We start from the raw sequence: 19,216 nt of genomic DNA on the forward strand, positions 1-19,216 counted from the left end.
TCTGATAGTCATTAGCATGTGTAATAGGCATTTCTAACTTTAAAACAATATGTCCAACACAGAAATCTTGATCTTCCCCTCTTAGTAAAAGGTACCACTTCCCGTTGATGCTTTATTGATATCGCAAAAAAAAAAAAAAGTATATTCTGAGAATTTCTTTTTTTCTTCTGTATGTGAAATTTTGATGTTTTTATGACTTAACAAAATTACTTGAAAAGAGCCTGACTTAAATGTGTGTGATGTAATAAAATAGTAATTTTGACAAATACTCTCAAAAGTTCAAAAAACCCCACTGTTTCCTAGTCGACATTGTGACAGATGACATACCAGAAAACTTCTCATCATAGAAATAAAGACACTGCAAAGAATGACAGTTTCTACTTAGCTAATTGACAACCAGGGACATAAATACATCAAAAGAAATACATTATGATATTACTCAAAGGAACACAGTCTGTTAGAAAATGTGCAATGTTTATTAGTTGAAAATGAGAATGCATTTTTGAATTATAACATTGAACATTTGGTTATCTCTTATAAATAAAAACACTAGCTACAAAAATGATTATCCAATTGAAGGCTAATAGGCAGTAATGATGAGAAAAAGAAGGTCTTTTGTTGAGGTACTTAAAGTGTTCCTGTTTAAACAATGTAGCAGAATTGTATGCATTATATTCAAAGATGACTTAAAATTATAGCAAAATGTCATTGTATATTTTAGTTTTGTAATTAATATTTTCATTCAAGTATAAAAAGCATATTTCAAAAATCTTGTAGAAATCCCATGGGTGTCACAATTTCCAATATTGTTTTTTCTTGTAATAAATATAATGGATATTCAAAAATAAATTGCATTTTCTCAAATAAAAATTATCTGAGAAGACTATAACTATTAATAAGAGGCTCACCCTTGAGTCTCATGATGTGATATAGGAAATGAAATAAAATTAAAAATATATGTTTGTATTTGTACTTGTCTAAATATTGAGTAGGAAACTCTTTATCTTTTACAAAGTAAAAGAATTTTTCTCCTGAATATTATTTTTAGCTAATTGTAACATTAAGAAAGGAAGAGAACACATTGTCTTTGAAAGCCTGCTCTATGGTTTATATTGTGCTACATACACATTGCTCTGTTCATGACAAAATATTCAAAAGTCTGAAGTAAAATGAGAAAAAAATACATAAGTTAATGTTTTATAAAAAGTAAAATATGTTTTAAGTTTCTAATATTCTATCTTTATTCTGAGTTTATGTTATTTCCTGGTGTTACAGTGTTTTCATTTTATTATATGATAGCATAGGTAGTTGTGGAATTTGTTTTGTTCTCACTTGAAAAATATAGAAATCTTACATGAGTCTCTGGAGGCTTTAGAAAGTGTTACGGTTTCATGGAATGTTGAATTATGGGAACTATGATTGGCACTCACAAGTTCCCTTTATATTATTTACTATTTTTTTCCAATAAAATGGATGATAAATTGAAGCTCAAAGAAATAATAAACTTTACTAAGGTCGCACAACTAATAATGAAGAGGTAATGGCAAATTCAAAGAGGAAACAAATTGAAATCAGCTGGGCTTTGATGAATGACTCCATCAATTACCATTGATTGAAATACTTGAGGGTATTATTTTCTCCCTTAGAAAAATAAAATCATCTTTGAAGAGGGTACACAGAATAATTTATTTCATTTTATTTCTTAGAGTCAGTATATCATATTGAAATGTGACACCTCATCTGCTATCCATAGAAAGGTCCCTTCTTATTTCTGTCAAAGCTGGAATTTAGAGGTTAGATGGTGTGGTAAGTATAAAATAATGAAAGGTAAAAGCTGGAGTTGGGGAGATTCTGCTTTTGAAAAGTGTAGATTGATTGTCCTTCCTCAAGAGAGAAACCAAAGATGGGTTTCATAAATAGAAAATACGTCATTAAAATAAGAAGAGTCATGTTACAAAATGAGAAAGGCCATATGTAAGGTAAATAGCTACTATTTAAGCTAAATCTAAGAACCATGGTGACCATCACCGCAGAGGACAAATATGTAATCAGTGGAAGTTCAAGCCTCAGGTAAGTGTGGTGAATGTGACAATCAGTCAATGATGGATAGGAAACTGTTGTTTGTTAGGGAACCTGTGGTTCTGGGCAAAAAATCCTGTCCTGAGAGACTAAAAACTTGAAAGTCAGTCACAGGGCACAGAAAGAGAAATCATTGAGGTACTACAAACAATCACTGTTTAACTCCCACTTAGGGAGAGGACTGCTCAGAGCTTGGGACAAAGGTTATGGTGAAGCATAGCACTTGCAAGAGAGGAAGAAATGATTCTCCTAGTTCCTAATTTGGAGGAGTAGTTCTTAACTGATTTTCACTTTAGCATTAGCTGGATTCTTATCTCTCTTTCTTTTTTTCTCTTGGTAATTTTTTCTTTTATTTTTCAAAATACTTGTACATAGAGAACCACTCACTTCTATCTATTTATTACCTCTGGATAGAAGGCAGTTATGAGCTATTAGAACATCCCTTTGGTAATTCTGATGTGCATCCATTGCTAAGAATCCTGGGAGCGCTACAGGCCAAGTGAACTAAAGAAACCTTTTAAAAAACAATCAAGACATTTCAGAGCACAGTGGGAATAACCTTTAACATGTGGGAAGTAGATTACATTGATCTATTGTGATTATATTCTTGGATTAAAGACTTCTGGTAAATAAGGTGCAATATATAATTTGAAGAATAAGATGCAACATGTATTATTTGAAAAATTACTTAAGATACAGAAGGAAATTGGAAGTACTAATAGTGAAATGAGGAAGCAAATTACCTAGGTGATTCTATGTTAACTATAAATTCATCATTAAGTTCTACAGATTACAATTAAAATAATGGTATTCATAACTAACATTGCTTATTAACAAGTCCATCAATTTAGGTTATACGAGAAAAACTTTGAGAATGCAGTGAAGGGCAGGATATAATGTTTGTGAATGAGGTCATTTGGAAATAGAGCTTATAATTTATTGGTTGAAGGAGGAACCCTTAAACTTGTAATAACAAAATAACAACTGGTGAATGGTTATGCCAATATTTGAAGTGCACAAATTTTGAAGTGCACAAAAATTCTCAGGAAAGGATCTTAATGAAATGCAGATTCCGATTCAATAGGTTTACCGTGAGACCTGAGATTCTGCATTTCCAGCAAGCTTCCTGATGGTGTCATTGCTACTGGTCCATGGAATACATTTTAAGGAACTAGTCTCCAGTCTACCCCATCTAAATAAGAGACAATCTGAGTGAATATATGGGTCAGCAGGGAAAAGGAAAGGCATTCGTTTTATAGTTTTATATTAGCAAATCACTTTTTTCTTAGGTTGTTTAATAGTATTGGAGGCAAATTGTATAAAGTCATCCAGAGATGATAATAGGATTCCATAATTATGTACCTAGTGTAGCACCTTAATATCATGCTCTTCTATAAGGAATACAGCAAATAATCAGTACATAACATCATAAACACAAGGAGACATTTAATAAAGGAAATTTTAAAATGATCTCTTTTTTTGGAGTTTATGACAGCAAATTATCTTTCAAAGGTTAATTTTGTGATTTTTCCATGACACATGAGGCAAATTAATATCAAAATCAAAACTCTGGTTAGAAAAATGGTAAAATTTAGCATGTGTGTTGGGTAGAGTGAATTTCTTAGTTTGAACCAGAACTGCATTCATTGTAGCTAGCAGAAAATGTGGGTGGGATGAATGGCTGGACTTTAGTTTCATGTGTTTCAATCACTCTGTTAGGAAAGATCTCAGCTTTGTTTTAAAAAAAATTGCAGAAACATTGGAAGGTTGGACTATTAAGAGTTGTAAATATCTGACATTTAGAATGTATTCTGGCTCTGCTCACATATATCTATGCCTAAATAGGGTATAAGGGGATGCTATGTCAAGAATTTTAAAAAAATGGAAGACCCAAGAAATGATTTCTATAAAATGTCTGTATGACATCAGCAGGGCAAGATGTGAGCAGCACTAGTCCAAGCATGAACAATGGGATCAAAATGCAGGAAGTCCAGCAAGACGGTGGTCAATGGATTGGCAACAGAAGCTATTAACACTATCTATGGTTACAGTTACAATTTTGGTCCCCCTTAACATTGAGCATTGATGTTTCTTCTGTAAAACCCAATCCCATAAACCCTTAGATAATTAGATAATTCATAATCCTTAACAAGAGCAATAGAATACTAAAATAGAAGTCACATGTTAGAGTATTCATTATTGGAGCCCAATACCTCTTGATTGACAAAACTATTTTGGAGGAAGTTGGAGGAACTGTTTTCCTTACAAAATGGATGAGATAGAGCCACAAAAGAACTGCTTTGTAGCTGACACTGGTATCTCCAGAATAGCAGGACTGGGAAACACACATAAAAATTATTTTTAAAGTCTGAAGAACAAATGCACTTTATATGTGCTTTATTATACTTTTAACATTAAGGAACACCCTTGGAGACTTAAAAATTCTACATGAGAAGAGAGTGGGGAATTTTAAAAAGAATCTCCCCAATAATGGGTTTCAAAATCAAGAGTATGAACATAGACATTTTTTGTTCACAAATTTGTTCTTGAGAATTAAGTGTTACTGAACTTAAGAAAATATATTTCTATAGCCAAGAGAAAAGTACTGTGTGAGTGACATGATAACAGTCCCTGGGTTCTATGCCTGGGAAGTATTTACATACAGAAATTGAGTGAGGATAAAAAATGGAAAATCTTTGTAAGAAGCCAAAGCACGTTTCTGAAGAATTAATGGTCTTAATATTAAAAATTTTTTAAATCAGTCCACTGGGAAATCATGTTATAGCAGTGGACTCAAAGGCAATAGAACAATTTAATAAACAGCTTCTTTTATTTTAACATTTTTTGTTACTATAGAATAAAAATATAATATTTTTGCAACTTAATTTATAATTTATAATAATTCATCTTCATAATATAAATTATGAACATACAATTTTTGAGAAAAAATGAGAAATTTTATAGGACCATGTGACTTTATTTTCTGTAGTTACAAAGAGTTCTCAGACTTATTAGAGTTTGAACACATTTTTTATTACTTAGTTCCACTTTCTTCAATTGTGCTAGCAAACTTATAGCTTGCTTTTGGCAGTCAGGGGTACAGGACTGAAAATACAACATAAGATTTCTCCATTGATCAGATTTTCCTGTGACTCCACTATTATACCACTGGCGTCTCTGATAATAATTAATTGCCTATAGAATGCTTTATATTTTTTAGTTTCCCCACAAACTTTAAAAAGCTGACACTAACTTCCTACCAATGTTTTAAAATTACAATTAGAAACAAGGAAAATGGATATGGACTTCTTCCATGTTGTTTCAAGACATATCTTTCTCAAGGATGTGTCTCTCTTCCATCTGAGCTAAGAGAAAAAGCTGAGCTGTCAGGTGTCAGAGTAGCTGATTAAAGCAACAAGTCAAAAATACAAAAGTTACACCTTTAATCATTTACTATGATGGTATAAGGAAGAATCTAAAATTGGTAGAAGCACTAACTCACCTTTTTTTCCATCTTCCCCCATGGGACAGCACACCTAGCTGGAGACAAGTGGATCAGTGCAGTCTTTGGGGGGTGCTCTCACTGTTGAGGGAGCCCAGAACAAAAGGCTCAGGCAGTTGCATGGACTGTGAGGTCAAGGAGATGTCAAGGGAGAAGAGTTAGGTGTGGTCATGTACTGTATACTGAGTCAGAGGGGGGAAACGTGTCTTTCAGATTTCAACAGAGGTGCCTGGAGAACACCTCTGCCCAAGTCTTCAGATAAAAAATACCTAGGAATGAAGATGCCAGAGTTATAAATATAAATATAGAAGAAGGATGGGCATTCAAGGGGGCCATGACTCCCTTCAGGGAAAATAACACATTGACTGTGCACCAAGTCTTGGGCAGGGAGGACAGCTATCCCCCATGAGGCCTTCAATTGCCTGTGGTCAAGTCTGAAAAAACCAGGAGATGGAATTATCAGCATGGATCTCTCTATACTTGTAAGGCTCTTGGAGGAAAAAAAGCAATGGACTTTATCATATGATATTTTCTTAGCCTGATTTTATTTAACCTGTTATAACTACTCCTACTATTAATTTTATATATATATATATACATATACACACACACACACACACACATATATATATATATATATATATATATATATGTAATTTATCAGGGCCCAATGTCAAAATCAATATCAGGTCCCTTTCAGGGATTTCCCCAACAGGAAAGTGGACTCCGGAACATCTTCTGACCTGCCCCACTATTCTCTGCTTGACTAGGCTTGGGGACTTCAGGAATTTTGAACCTCTACTTCTTGACATCAGACAGAGACAGTGAGAGCCTGGTCAGCTTATAAATTCTCTGACCATCAACATTGAGAATTGCTTCTTCTTCTTCATATTTGTTTAAAAATCTTTTATCTTTCATGTTTGCTCAATAATGACATTGTATTCTTATTTTACCTCAATTTCTGTAAATACCTAACCAACATAACATATCCTAAAACACAATTATGACAATTTTACCTCAATTTTACCATACTTTTCTATATTTTATATTTTAACAGATGATTTTAACTAATATTAGCTATAAGTAATCACAAATAATAAAACTTTGAAATACATATAGAAGGTGAATATCCTCTAGGATCAACTTTTTTCCTATTTTAGTAATTTTTATGTATTTTCCACAATTAATATATTTATGAAAGGGATATTCTTTGTTTGATTTCACCATATTGGTACTAACAGAGTAATTAGATCTTCTAAAGCTGATTAACTAACCAAGACAGAAGACAACAAGGAATATGAAGAAACAAACTGATGTGAATAGATTTCGTTCACTGGCTGCCTTTTGAAGAATGTAGGAACTAATTCAGCCATGACAAGGTGATGATACCACACAGATTGAACGACAAAAGAGGATTCAGTAGATTCAAAATCCTGGGTGAATGTAAGATAAAAATCAATGACGTTATTGCAGTAATAAAATGTCAAAACACTACTGAGAAACTTAATGAGAGGAAACTAAAAAATACATACTTCATTGGGTCTAATTTTAAAAAAATTCAATCTACATTATACATCTTACAATTTTTTCTAATAATTTACTAAACAAACATTATTCATATAGAAGTATAGAGCTGATAGATTACAATTCTCATGAAATATGACTAAAGAAAAATGACCAGAGAAAATAAAAAAATTGAAGACTGAATGAAATGCTTAATTGACCATAAATTATAAATACTTTATTAAAAGACTAATTTTATACACTATACATTTGTGCTTTATAGTTCTTATTCTATGAATACTCACACTAGACTCTAACACATTTTCCACTTTAAAGTAGCTTTTTATGGTGGTTAGAATTGCAATGTGTGTAGGTATTTTGCACTACCTACTTGTGAAGGAATTCGTCCTTTGCCAATTTTAGTAATTACTCCTTTTCCTTTGATAAAACCTGAGTAGGCCTTGACATTGGTTCCCACTTAAGTCTACTCATTTTATAAGAGAAAACAATCTAGACAGTGCATTCTTCTTATTCCAAAAGCCCTTTGAAATTGGGTAAATGTCTAAGCCATTAAATTATACATAAGTGAATTTGATATGATCACATGCCCAGCTTTAATAAATAGTCTGTCCTTACCATAGGATATTTACCATTATCTTTTGTTTTGTAGTTTTCATCAAGATAGGAGTTATAGAATGATTAGAAATATATTTCTATTTTCAAATCAATATGAAAACATTCTGGGAGAAACCAAGTTATTGTGGTCAGTATTTGTGATTTTAACCTACATATGTAATATTATATAACATTACATATATTTGTCATATGCATATAAATATATATTTTATTTTTTTCTTTGACAAATATGTTATAGGATTGAGATATAGAATAACTACTAAATTTGGAAGAACCAGAATGAATTTTGCAAGCATAGCTCAGAATTTTTTTACTTTATTTTTATTTAATTAAATGATCAAAACCATTCATAAAATGAATAAAATACTTTTGAAAAACCCTGTGTGTGTGTGTGTGTGAGAGAGAGAGAGAGAGAGAGAGAGAGAGCGAGAGCAAGAGAACTGGAAAAGAATTTTAGATCCTTATTACTCAAAAAGCATGGTCCAGCTAGTACAGTCTTCATATAGAAATTTCCATTAATTGCAACTTCTGATTCAAACTGCATTTGATAGGTTTGGAGTGGGCCTGAGATTCTGCATTTTGTTTTTAATATTAATTCTGCCACCATTTATTTATCCATACAATTTTTCATAATACACTTAAATTTTGATTTTACCATCAATAAAACAGCAATGCCATTCATAGTTATTGATTTTTATAGTTGAAAAGATAACGTATACAAAGCACTCTGTACCTAGCTCACATTGGAAATTTATAAATAGTCTCTGGAAGGACTATGGAATTTGATATCCATGATCAGATGTTATTGAGGTAAAATCTACCTGGTATTCATATTTTCAAAATCAAATGAGATTCAGAGACATATGTGAGAACATTTTTCTTGAAGTCAAGATTCTCCCAGAAAACTTCAATTCTGAAGTAATTACATGCATACATTAAGAATTGCTGGAGAATTTGTTAAGTGACAGTTATGTGCTCTATAACTGACTGGGCTATTATGGCAGCAATCTCTTGTCTGGGAACATGGAAAGTCATATATGAATAATAAACTTCCAGAAGTAGTCCTTATTTTAAAAGGCCTTAATTATCATGTGTGGAATAATGGAATCCCATTAATCTCAAGCATCTCTGGTTAAAGTTATTGTTCAGATACAATTCCACTGACTGACCAAGAACATATTATCTCTCCAATACTCTCTGGAAGAGATATTCTAGTTTGTTATTCATAGCAAAGGAATTGATTCTGCATTGTGATAATTTTATAAATTATACAATTGGAAACTTACATAGGTATAAAATTAGTAATTCTAGATATTTGGCTAAAGCTATTGTTACATTGTAGACTTAACTTTCAGCAAAAAGAAACTCAGGTGCTTAGAAAGTACATATGAAATGATAAACTCATGGTTATTATTTATCATATCTAAATAAAAAGGCAAAAATGCTTGTGATATTGTATAGTAGCATTGATTCTATCTTTATAATTAAATAAACGAGTAGATTTTGAGCAATTATTTAGCTAACTGAAGCAAAAGTATAATTTTTGGTTTGCATACAAAATAATATAGATATTTAAGGCTGATATTTTCTATATCACAACTTTGAAATACAAAATAAGGTCTAATACCATTTAATTTACATTATTTTGAGAATTGTTCTTTCAGGATTATTTTTACCAGGTATTCCCAAAGATCTCTGGTATTTGCTCATTCAGTCCAAAGTAATAAATATAGCTTCCCACTGTTGAAGCTGAAAAGTAGAAAGACTCCATGTTCTTTCTTAAGTTTTTATTGCTTCCTCACCAGTCTGAGCCATCCAAAGAAGTGCAGACACCTAGACTACATCCTAGCTTTTGAAAATAGTGGTAACTCCACCCAACTCTACAATAGTTATCTTCAAACTTTTGGAAGTGCAGTCAAGCACCTTATTTTTTAAAAAAATATATAATATTGGGTAGATAACCAAAATACATTTGTTTGACTGAGGTGCCTAAATCAAGGACTTTCAAAGAGAAATCTGTTCCATGATACTATTAATTCATTTAAAAAATACATCCAACAGTAACTATGATCAGGTATTAGTCTAAGTACTTAGCTTGTACTAATTCATTCATTCTGCAAATCAACATTATGAGATAGGATTCCCTAGGATCTTTGCAGGTAAGAAAACTGAGGCATAAAGATATTTATGTCTTCCCACGGTTGTGCAGGTGATGAGAGGCAGAGTTGTATTTATACCTAGCAGTCTCGCTACAAAACCCATGGCACACTATATAGTCTCTCCTGAGGCTTCACTGAGTGCAAACTGCTAGCAACTTTACAAATTCCCCTGTCCTGGCACTTAATATCTTATTATATGTATTTGAAATCTCAGTTGAATTGAATCTAAATGATTAATATGTAGATGAGATTGTTTAAATTTTGGCAAAATATTCATATTGACTTTAAAAACAGAGCTCTCATCTTCATGGTAACATTCCACTGATATACAACTCACAGATAATTTGTGCTTGATTGTTGGATAAATCCACTATCAAAATGCCCTGATATATTTTCTTTTCTCTCCCTTAACAAACCATCCTGTGACTTTTATTAATAGTATCTGATCTTATTGTATTACATTTTCATGGTACATCCAGTCATTTCCTTTTTGAAAGTAAATGGAATATGAATAAATAAATACATGACTCCAAATTACCTTGTTCTATAAAAAATTAATTCAATTATATAGGATCATTTCCTGCATTATGATAAACAACTGAAAGTAGAGAAAAACTTCCTGATGATAGAATTTTAAAAATTTTAGGAGCCTTGGTATTGATTTACCATTGACTGACTTGTTCCTCTGATTGAATGAGTCTCTTTATATTTGCAAATAATAAAACTATATTTTGATAATACATTAATGTGGCAGACAATTTAGGAAAATGTATTATTTATCCAATTTTACTAAAGAAGGGACTAAAACTCAGGAGTTTACTTGATGTCACTTCCTACAGCTTCTAAATTAGACAATAGTGGTTTGGGAAAAGATATTTTGATCCTAGAATTAGTGTACTTTCCACATCATGAGTGTGGATAAGTGATCCAGCATCTTCTTTTTTTTTTATGTTTACTTTCCAAAGGCTGGTAGAATACAAGAGAAACTTGAAGCAGGGAACCCAGAAAGGTCCAGGAGATAAATGTTAGGTCAGAACCTCCCTATTACAAATACAAATAAAACAATGTTGAAATATTAGACTGGTTATTATATCAATGGAGGTTTGGCAAAAATATAGATGACTTAAAGGGATCCTGTCACCCACCACTGAGTGGGTGACCAACATAACACATAAACAACATTAAGGATGCACATAGATAAGAACACTTCATTTCTAGAGAGCAAAGTCAGCAAACACCACCTCTCCCTACTCCCCAAACAATTACTATTCGAGAATGATTAGTTTTGAGAATTACCAATGTGTGTTTAGTGAGGTGATATTCACAGTACTGGCAAACTAGGGACTTTTTAAAATTTCAAGATTGATAATCTCACTTCTCTAGAGAAGTCCTTTCTTCTTCTCTATATGAAATATCATAAATATAATGTAAGAGCTTTGTATATGTAAGTTGGAGTTAGGATACTGTGTCTATCCTCAGTCTTGTGTAGATGATCTTCTTATAGCTTTCTGTGGGCCTATCATGTTGTTGATGTCTTCTATGCCTCGTTCTTCATATGTAACCTTCTGGTTCATACATAAATTTTTAAAATTAGGGTTTAGACAATAAGTGAAATCAAGTGAAGTCATCACTCAGCATAAATTGTTTGCTCTATTCTCGAGAGTTTTGGAACTTTTTGCTCCACCCATATTATTTGATAAAGTGATAGCCAATATTGATATTTACTTCCATAATAAATAAAATCACATTCTCATGGTGAAGTTCTCATTGATTGATTTGAATTTTTATTTTGTTGAGACTATGCTCAGATTGGGAATCTTAAATCAGAACAAAGTAGATTGGATAGATTACCTTTATGATAAAATCGGTCAAAATTTCATGAATTATCAAATTCCACATTAGGAATGGTCAGAGTCATTTCAGTAGCACTGGAATTCTTTTAGTTACTTGGTAGGACATTCTATTTACTGATAATGCTGGGATAGGTGCTATTTATGTCAACTTTTAAATTCTGGTTTTATGGTAGACTATCCCTCCATGGTTTTATAAACACTTTCTTCCTCTCTAGGAATTAAAAATTAGCTAACATTACAGTTGCCTTGAGGGGAATTTGGACTCCTTCAGGTGACTTTGTATTCCTTTGTTCTGGTTCATTATGCCTAATTTATACCAAGAAATTTCATTTTCTTGTTTTTTCTTTTTCCTTTTTTAAAAAGTTGGTAGAAGAGGAGAAAGACACATGGTAGTTTACAAATCCTGATGAAAAATAAAAATAACAATAGCAAAATCAAGTTTTTTTATGAATTCAATTTTTTGATATTTCATAGTTTCCTGCTAGAGAAATTGGTGGTAGGCTCATTAAACTCTGTCATCCTTAAAAGGAGAGACCCTACTAGTAATCATCTTTGTACCCTCAGTGTCCAGCATCTCATTTTTACATGGTAGACAACCAACACATATTCACTGAATTAATACCTGCATTATTCACATAGTTCTTAAAACACTATTCATAATTTTTTTGTCTTTCATTACTATGTTTATGTGTATATGTGTGGATGTATAATGATAATTCCCCAGAAATATTTTTAACATGTTCATTATATATCAGGTGAACAAAGTATAGAGTCAAAACAAGAGTGATCTACTGACAAAAATATTTTTTTCAAATAACATATTTTTTCAAATAATAACAGATGGTATAATCTCCAACACTTCGAAATACTTAAATTGCAGATGACAAAATTTTCAGCAGTCAAGGAATATACTTATTTATAACTAAGTTTGTAGTGCTAAATACTGAAACTTCATATAATTGCTATATACATCAATTAGGATTTTCAAATAAAAATAACAGTTAAAATGTGTTGTTTTGCAGATTTTAGTAAGCAAGTTAGAACTTAGTGCAATATGTTCTACCTAACATAGTTTATCAATAACTGTATAGTATTTCTCTCTGAAACGCAGTTCTCTAAAATGCGTATTCACCCAGGATAGTAAATACCTCAGATTATGGCACAAGCCTACAAATATTTAACCTTACAAAATAGTTTTTGCCTCATATTTTATCAAGTTGGATTTTTGTTAGTGATGTGAGTTCATATAATTAAATTACGCTCATGTCTACTATTAAAAATAATCACTGAGAAATTTCTTGTGAGTCATAGTATCAGATATTGTAACATTATGCTAATGTATTTTGATGATATTAGTATTATTTAATATATGATGAGACTTCCAATAATGCCAGATGGACTAGGACAGATCAACAAGTCCTGAGGGTATATGATAATCATGTAGAGGAGGAAATATAATTACAAATTATAATTATATTTAACTTGAGTTTCTCAAGGAAATGAATAAAACATAATTGCAGTTTAAGTATATGCTTGTAGTTAATGAAAGCTGTTTCATGAGAGGAGAAAACATGAAGGGATATTTTACAATAAGCACCAAAGGCAAGAAACTGTGAATTAAAATAAAGAAAAGAATTTTTGGCAACAAATAACATCTTAAATTAAAACTGCTTGTAGATATGCCAGTGATGATGCAAACAATGGTTTACTTCTACACTCTGAATAAGATCTAGGGTTTGTAATCAATTATACAAATGGAACTGAAATGCTTGAGTGTATTTGTTGCTGAGGAGCAGACAGATTTCACAAATGTTTGAGTAGATCTCCTACTATACAAATGGATCATAGTTCCATGGAATTTTAATTTTCTCATAAGCAGAGTCAAATGCCCATAGGATGTGATGAAACCCTCAAATTCATAAGCTTATGTATAATCTGATTTGCTTTACATCAAAAATATTAACAAACTTTTAAAAATAAAAGATAAATGATAATATCAAAAAAAAATCTGCTTTAAGAATTATGGTTAGGGAAACCCTGAGAAAGTTTCCCTCCTGGTGCTGGCCTAGAGGGAAATAGCATCTATTATTAAAAAACAGCTAAAATATTCAGGGAGAAAGAAGGACATCAAAAACTGTTGCCATTAGGATACCAGTGAGACCCATTTAAGCTGAGGAAAGACTTAAATACACACATACGCACACAGAACAAGACACCCTTTATAACCAGGGAGACGGAGAAGAATACATGCTGAGCCCACCATTATAGCTGGAGAAGAGTAAGATAGTTGTTAAGGCCACATATTCTGAACTCAGGGACATAATCCTTTTTTGAAATCCAGGGGTAATTCACATGTTGGATAATATCATCCTCACCAGCAGGCTAAGATTGTAAGATAAAAACAATCAACAAATGAAGCTGGGGAAGTGAAAAGAGACAGATATTCTCTATGAAGCACAGTGCAAAGAGAAGACTAAATGCCAAGGATGGAGATGACATTGAGGAAACTCTGGCTAAGTAACTCCACCCTAAACATAATATGCCACTAAAGGACGTCGATAGCTGTAGAGCACTGAGGGTAACCATAGCAACAATAAATCTCAAATCCAGTTTAACTCCTGACTATATTAATGAACACCCCCACATTAAAGTCCAAAATTGTTTATTCTCTATGATCCTACACAAGATATCAAGAAGTATAAAAAACAAGAGCAAAAATAATAACACCACCAACAAAACATTAAAGGCAGCTAAAGGGAAAAAAAAATAAATACAGAGGAACAAAGACAAGTATTATAGAAGACCTCTGTTCAGAAGTTAAGCTAAAAGATAATAAAGTGACATCCTGAAAGTACTAAAATAAAAAAAAAATAGTAATTTCAACCCAGAATTGTACTTACAAAAGTATCTTTCAAAATACAGAGTTTTAGAAAACTCTCATCTCCTGAGATCAGGATCTAATTGTGAAGGTGGGAGAACTGAAGATGTGACTAAGAGCACAGCCTCAACAAGCCTCTGATGTCAAAGTCATGGCTATGAAGAGAAAATAATATATCCTGGACTGAGAAAATTTGGGGTGTAAAATTCCAAAAATCCCAAACGGTCACATTTTCCTATATTATATAGCTTAGAAAACATGTGCTTTTCCAACTTACCAGGGGGCCACAGCCTGCATGGTGACCATGCAATGATCTCAACTGAAGATTTTTATTTTCCTTATTGTTCTCCCACCACACTTTATTGCCTTTATATTTATAGTCAGATCTGAGCATAGCCTAGTCTAGAAATACATTATTTGCCCTTGAATGAAATGTGTTATACACTAAATAAAATATAAACCTTAAGGTCTAGCTTAAATGTACCAGAGGTAATCATGAAGGAGAGATTATTAGGTATTAGGATGTAGAATCTGAAAAGGCACTTGGACAACTAAAATTGCCTGTAGCATATACCCTGGTTTTAAGGATACCACATTTTGAAAAACCAACCTGACTTATCTGATATTCCTATTTATATTGCATATTTGATAATGTGTACTGATGGTTCATGTACTTGAGATAAAAGAGGCCCAAGGCTTCCTGTGTCATGGTAACTTATAAAACATTGAAAGCTTGCATTTTGTCTGGAATTAAGTTTGCACAAGCAGACAAGTTAATAGCAGTTTCAAGAGCTGAAATTCTTGGCTGGGCGCTGTGGCTCACGCCTGTAATCCTAGCTCTTGGGAGGCCGAGGCGGGCGGATTGCTCAAGGTCAGGAGTTCAAAACCAGCCTGAGCAAGAGCGAGACCCTGTCTCTACTATAAATAGAAAGAAATTAATTGGCCAACTGATATATATATAAAAAAAAATTAGCCGGGCATGGTGGCACATGCCTGTAGTCCCAGCTACCCGGGAGGCTGAGGCAGAAGGGATTTAATATGAATAAGTACTACTAATAAATATATCTTTAGTCTTTGTCATGCAAGAGAAAAAAATTAAAAATAAAATATTTTACACTTAAAATGAGAACAGAAATATCTCATGAAATTTGATAGTTGCTTTTCAGAGGCTTTCCTCCTGCTCAGACACCAGTAATTCATTGTTGAGTTCAAACAGAACAGAATGAAGAAGTTTCTAAAGGCAATGATTTTGCTAATAGAGTTGCAATAGTTGCTTTTAAACCCTAGTAAACTTCAAATGTAGAAGCTCCATTTTTGATACAATAAAATTTTATTGTTCATTTTCAAATATATGCTTCACAAAAGAAAATGGACAAATGATTAGAGAAGGGGCTGTAAGAAATTTGACAAGACTGTGGGAATTACTTAAAAAGTAATTCCTATGTCACAGTTCTTATTTGCTTGGTTAGTGTTATTGCGTAACACTAACAAAATCATCTGATTAAAAGATTGATTTTAAAGACATTATACTCTTACTATCCCTATTGAAAAGATAAAATTACTCAAAATATATAAAAAGACTTGCTCTTTTCTGGCAGTTCTTTCCAGGCCACTACTAGGAAAAGCACAAAAAGTTCTCCCTGACCAACTTTATTAGGAATCTAGCGGCATTTGGATTTCATGGAAGGAATGCTTGTAAAAGTTAAATAATATTGTCTAATTACTATATGCATTACATATGATGTTTTGAAGTCTTTTCCTCTTGAAAAGTTGATACTCAGGGTAAAATCATAATTTCCATTTTGCAACATGAAAACATTTGAATAAGACGGAAAAAGTCATTTTATTTCTACTATTATACAGGAATTATGCAAATGTTTACAGATTGCTACCCTTTTTCACTATGCAGTTCCAATCAACAAATCAGATTTCAGCACAAATGTCACCAATTAGTGTTCCATTTTATAGATTTAGGGTAATGTATCTTTTCTCTATAGTCTTACAGTTAAATTATCAAATGTATGTGATTGTATATATATATTTTAATATTTATAAATGTGTGTATATATTATACATAATTAAAGCATAAAATATAGTTAAAATATGGAAAACTCCCCTTTACTGAAACTTAAACTGCTATAAAAGCAGAAATCACTTTAGTCAACAATTTTAAACAGATGTTTAATAAATATTTAATAAGTGAATAGGTTTATAAATAATAATTTTTAAAGTATAATATTTTCCTTTTTTAAAAGTACCAAACTTATTTATTTCACAATGGGGCTGTGATTACAGACACAACTCAATTAGAATTCTAGAGGAAAATGTGGGAAATACTCTTCTAGACATTGGCCTAGGCAAAGAATTTATGAAGAAGACCCCAAAGGCAATCACAGCAGCAACAAAAATAAATAAATGGGACCTGATCAAATTAAAAAGCTTCTGAACAGCCAAAGAAACTGTCAAGAGAGCAAACAGAAAACCCACAGAATGGGAGAAAACTTTTGCAAGCTACACATCTAATAAAGGGCTGATAACTAGAATCTATTTAGAACTCAGGAAAATCAGCAAGGAAAAATCAAACAATCCTATCAAAAGTGGACAAAGGACATGAACAGAAACTTTTCAAAAGAAGACAGAATAATGGTCAACAAACATATGAAAAAATGCTCAACATCTCTAATCATCAGGGAAATGCAAATCAAAACCACAATGAGATATCACTTAACTCCAGTGAGAATGGCCTTTATCAAAAAGTCCCCAAACAATAAATGTTGGCATGGATGCAGAGGGAGAGGAACACTCCTACACTGCTGGTGAACTGCAAACTAGTTCAACCTCTGTGGAAAGCAATATGGAGATACCTTAAAGCGATACAAGTAGATCTACCATTTGATCCAGCAAATCCACTACTAGGCATCTACCCAAAAGATCAAATGACACTCTACAAAAAAGACACCTGCACTTGAATGTTCATAGCAGCACAATTCACAATTGCAAAGCTGTGGAAACAACCCAAGTGCCCATCAATACATGAGTGGATGAATAAAATGTGGTATATGTATACCATGAAGTACTATTCAGCTTTAAGAAACAATGGTGATATAGCACCTCTTGTATTTTCCTGGATAGAGCTGGAACCCATTCTACTAAGTGAAGTATCTCAAGAATGGAAAAACAAGTACCACATGTACTTGCCAGCGTATTGGTATTTACGGATCAACACCTAAGTGGACATATAGGAATAACATTTATCAGGTGTCGGGCACGTGGGAGGGGGGGAGGAGGGAATGGGTATATACAAACATAATGAGTGAGATGTGCAACGTTTGGGGGATGGTCACACTTGAAGCTCTGACTCAAGGGGGGGGGCATGGGAAATATACGTAATCTAAACATTTGTACCCCCATAATATCCTGAAATAAATAAAACCAGAAAAAATATTAGTAACTTATTGTTTCTTTAGGAAGACATTTTGAAGAAAATTGACAAAATTGATTTGTCAATTCAAAATTGAATGTAGAGACATCTTTTTAACTTACAGATATTTTAGAGATGGTGGTGAGTGTATTTGCTTGATTTAACATATATTGATATTTAATAAAGAAGTTATTGTTATTTTTGTTGTTATAGCTCTTTATATATATATTTCAAGTGGCATGTAATCATATAGGGAGAATACTTCCAACTCATGATATATTTTTAAATGGTTTCAGGGGTTTGTGATTTGGTTTGTGCTTGCTGTGCCATAAATTATTTCATAATTTACTAAATATTTTTTACATAAATAGTAATCACTTTGGTTTCTCTATTATTTTTCTATGCCAATATTTGGATAAAATATTAGTACGTTATTGCTTCGGTTCCTGCTTCAAGGTTTTCCCGTTAATACATACATACATGATTTTGTTCACTCAAATGAATATTTGAAATAGAAAAAAAAATACTTCATTAGTACTGTCTTCTTTTTTCAGTTTGAAGTAGACAGAAACTGGCTTTTTATACTCATATTGAATAATGAAAGCAAAGAATCCCTCTGTCAAGTTGGGGTAGAGAAAGCTGAAAAAGCTTTTATCCTTGTAACTTCTAGGCATTTTTTTTTCTGATGAGAAATCAACCTCTATTGTTGGGAAAAGAGAACAACTTGAGGCTTTTGAAATCTTGGTTATAAAGTTCCATAGAAGTAGGATAGAAAAAGAAAGGAAAAGTTCCTAGGTTTTGGGTCCATATAACAGTTATAGTAAGAATTCATCCTGAGATAAGTTTCAGATCTGGTGCAAGGACTGGAAGTTGCTGGGCCTGTGGAGAGTTTAAGGGACCAGTATTCGTCAGCCTTGCAGGGGATTAACAGTGGCTGCTGTGCAAGGAAGTCCATCTGAGCTCTGAGTGTGGGCAATCATCAGGCTTCTCAATAAATGCTGCACTTTGATTTCACTACAATAGGTTGTAAATCCCATATTTGAGGAAGCCTTTCCAAGCTCTATTCTCTGTAGACTTCATCCATCAATCTGACAATAGGAGTACTTACAGAACAAACTAGAGGGAACACATCAACAGAAAACAATTTAAAAAATTCCTTGATATAAGGAAAGAATATTCATATTT

This window comes from Microcebus murinus, chromosome 1 (genome assembly GCF_040939455.1).
Source record: "Microcebus murinus isolate Inina chromosome 1, M.murinus_Inina_mat1.0, whole genome shotgun sequence".
In the NCBI taxonomy this organism is placed as follows: Eukaryota; Metazoa; Chordata; class Mammalia; order Primates; family Cheirogaleidae; genus Microcebus; species Microcebus murinus.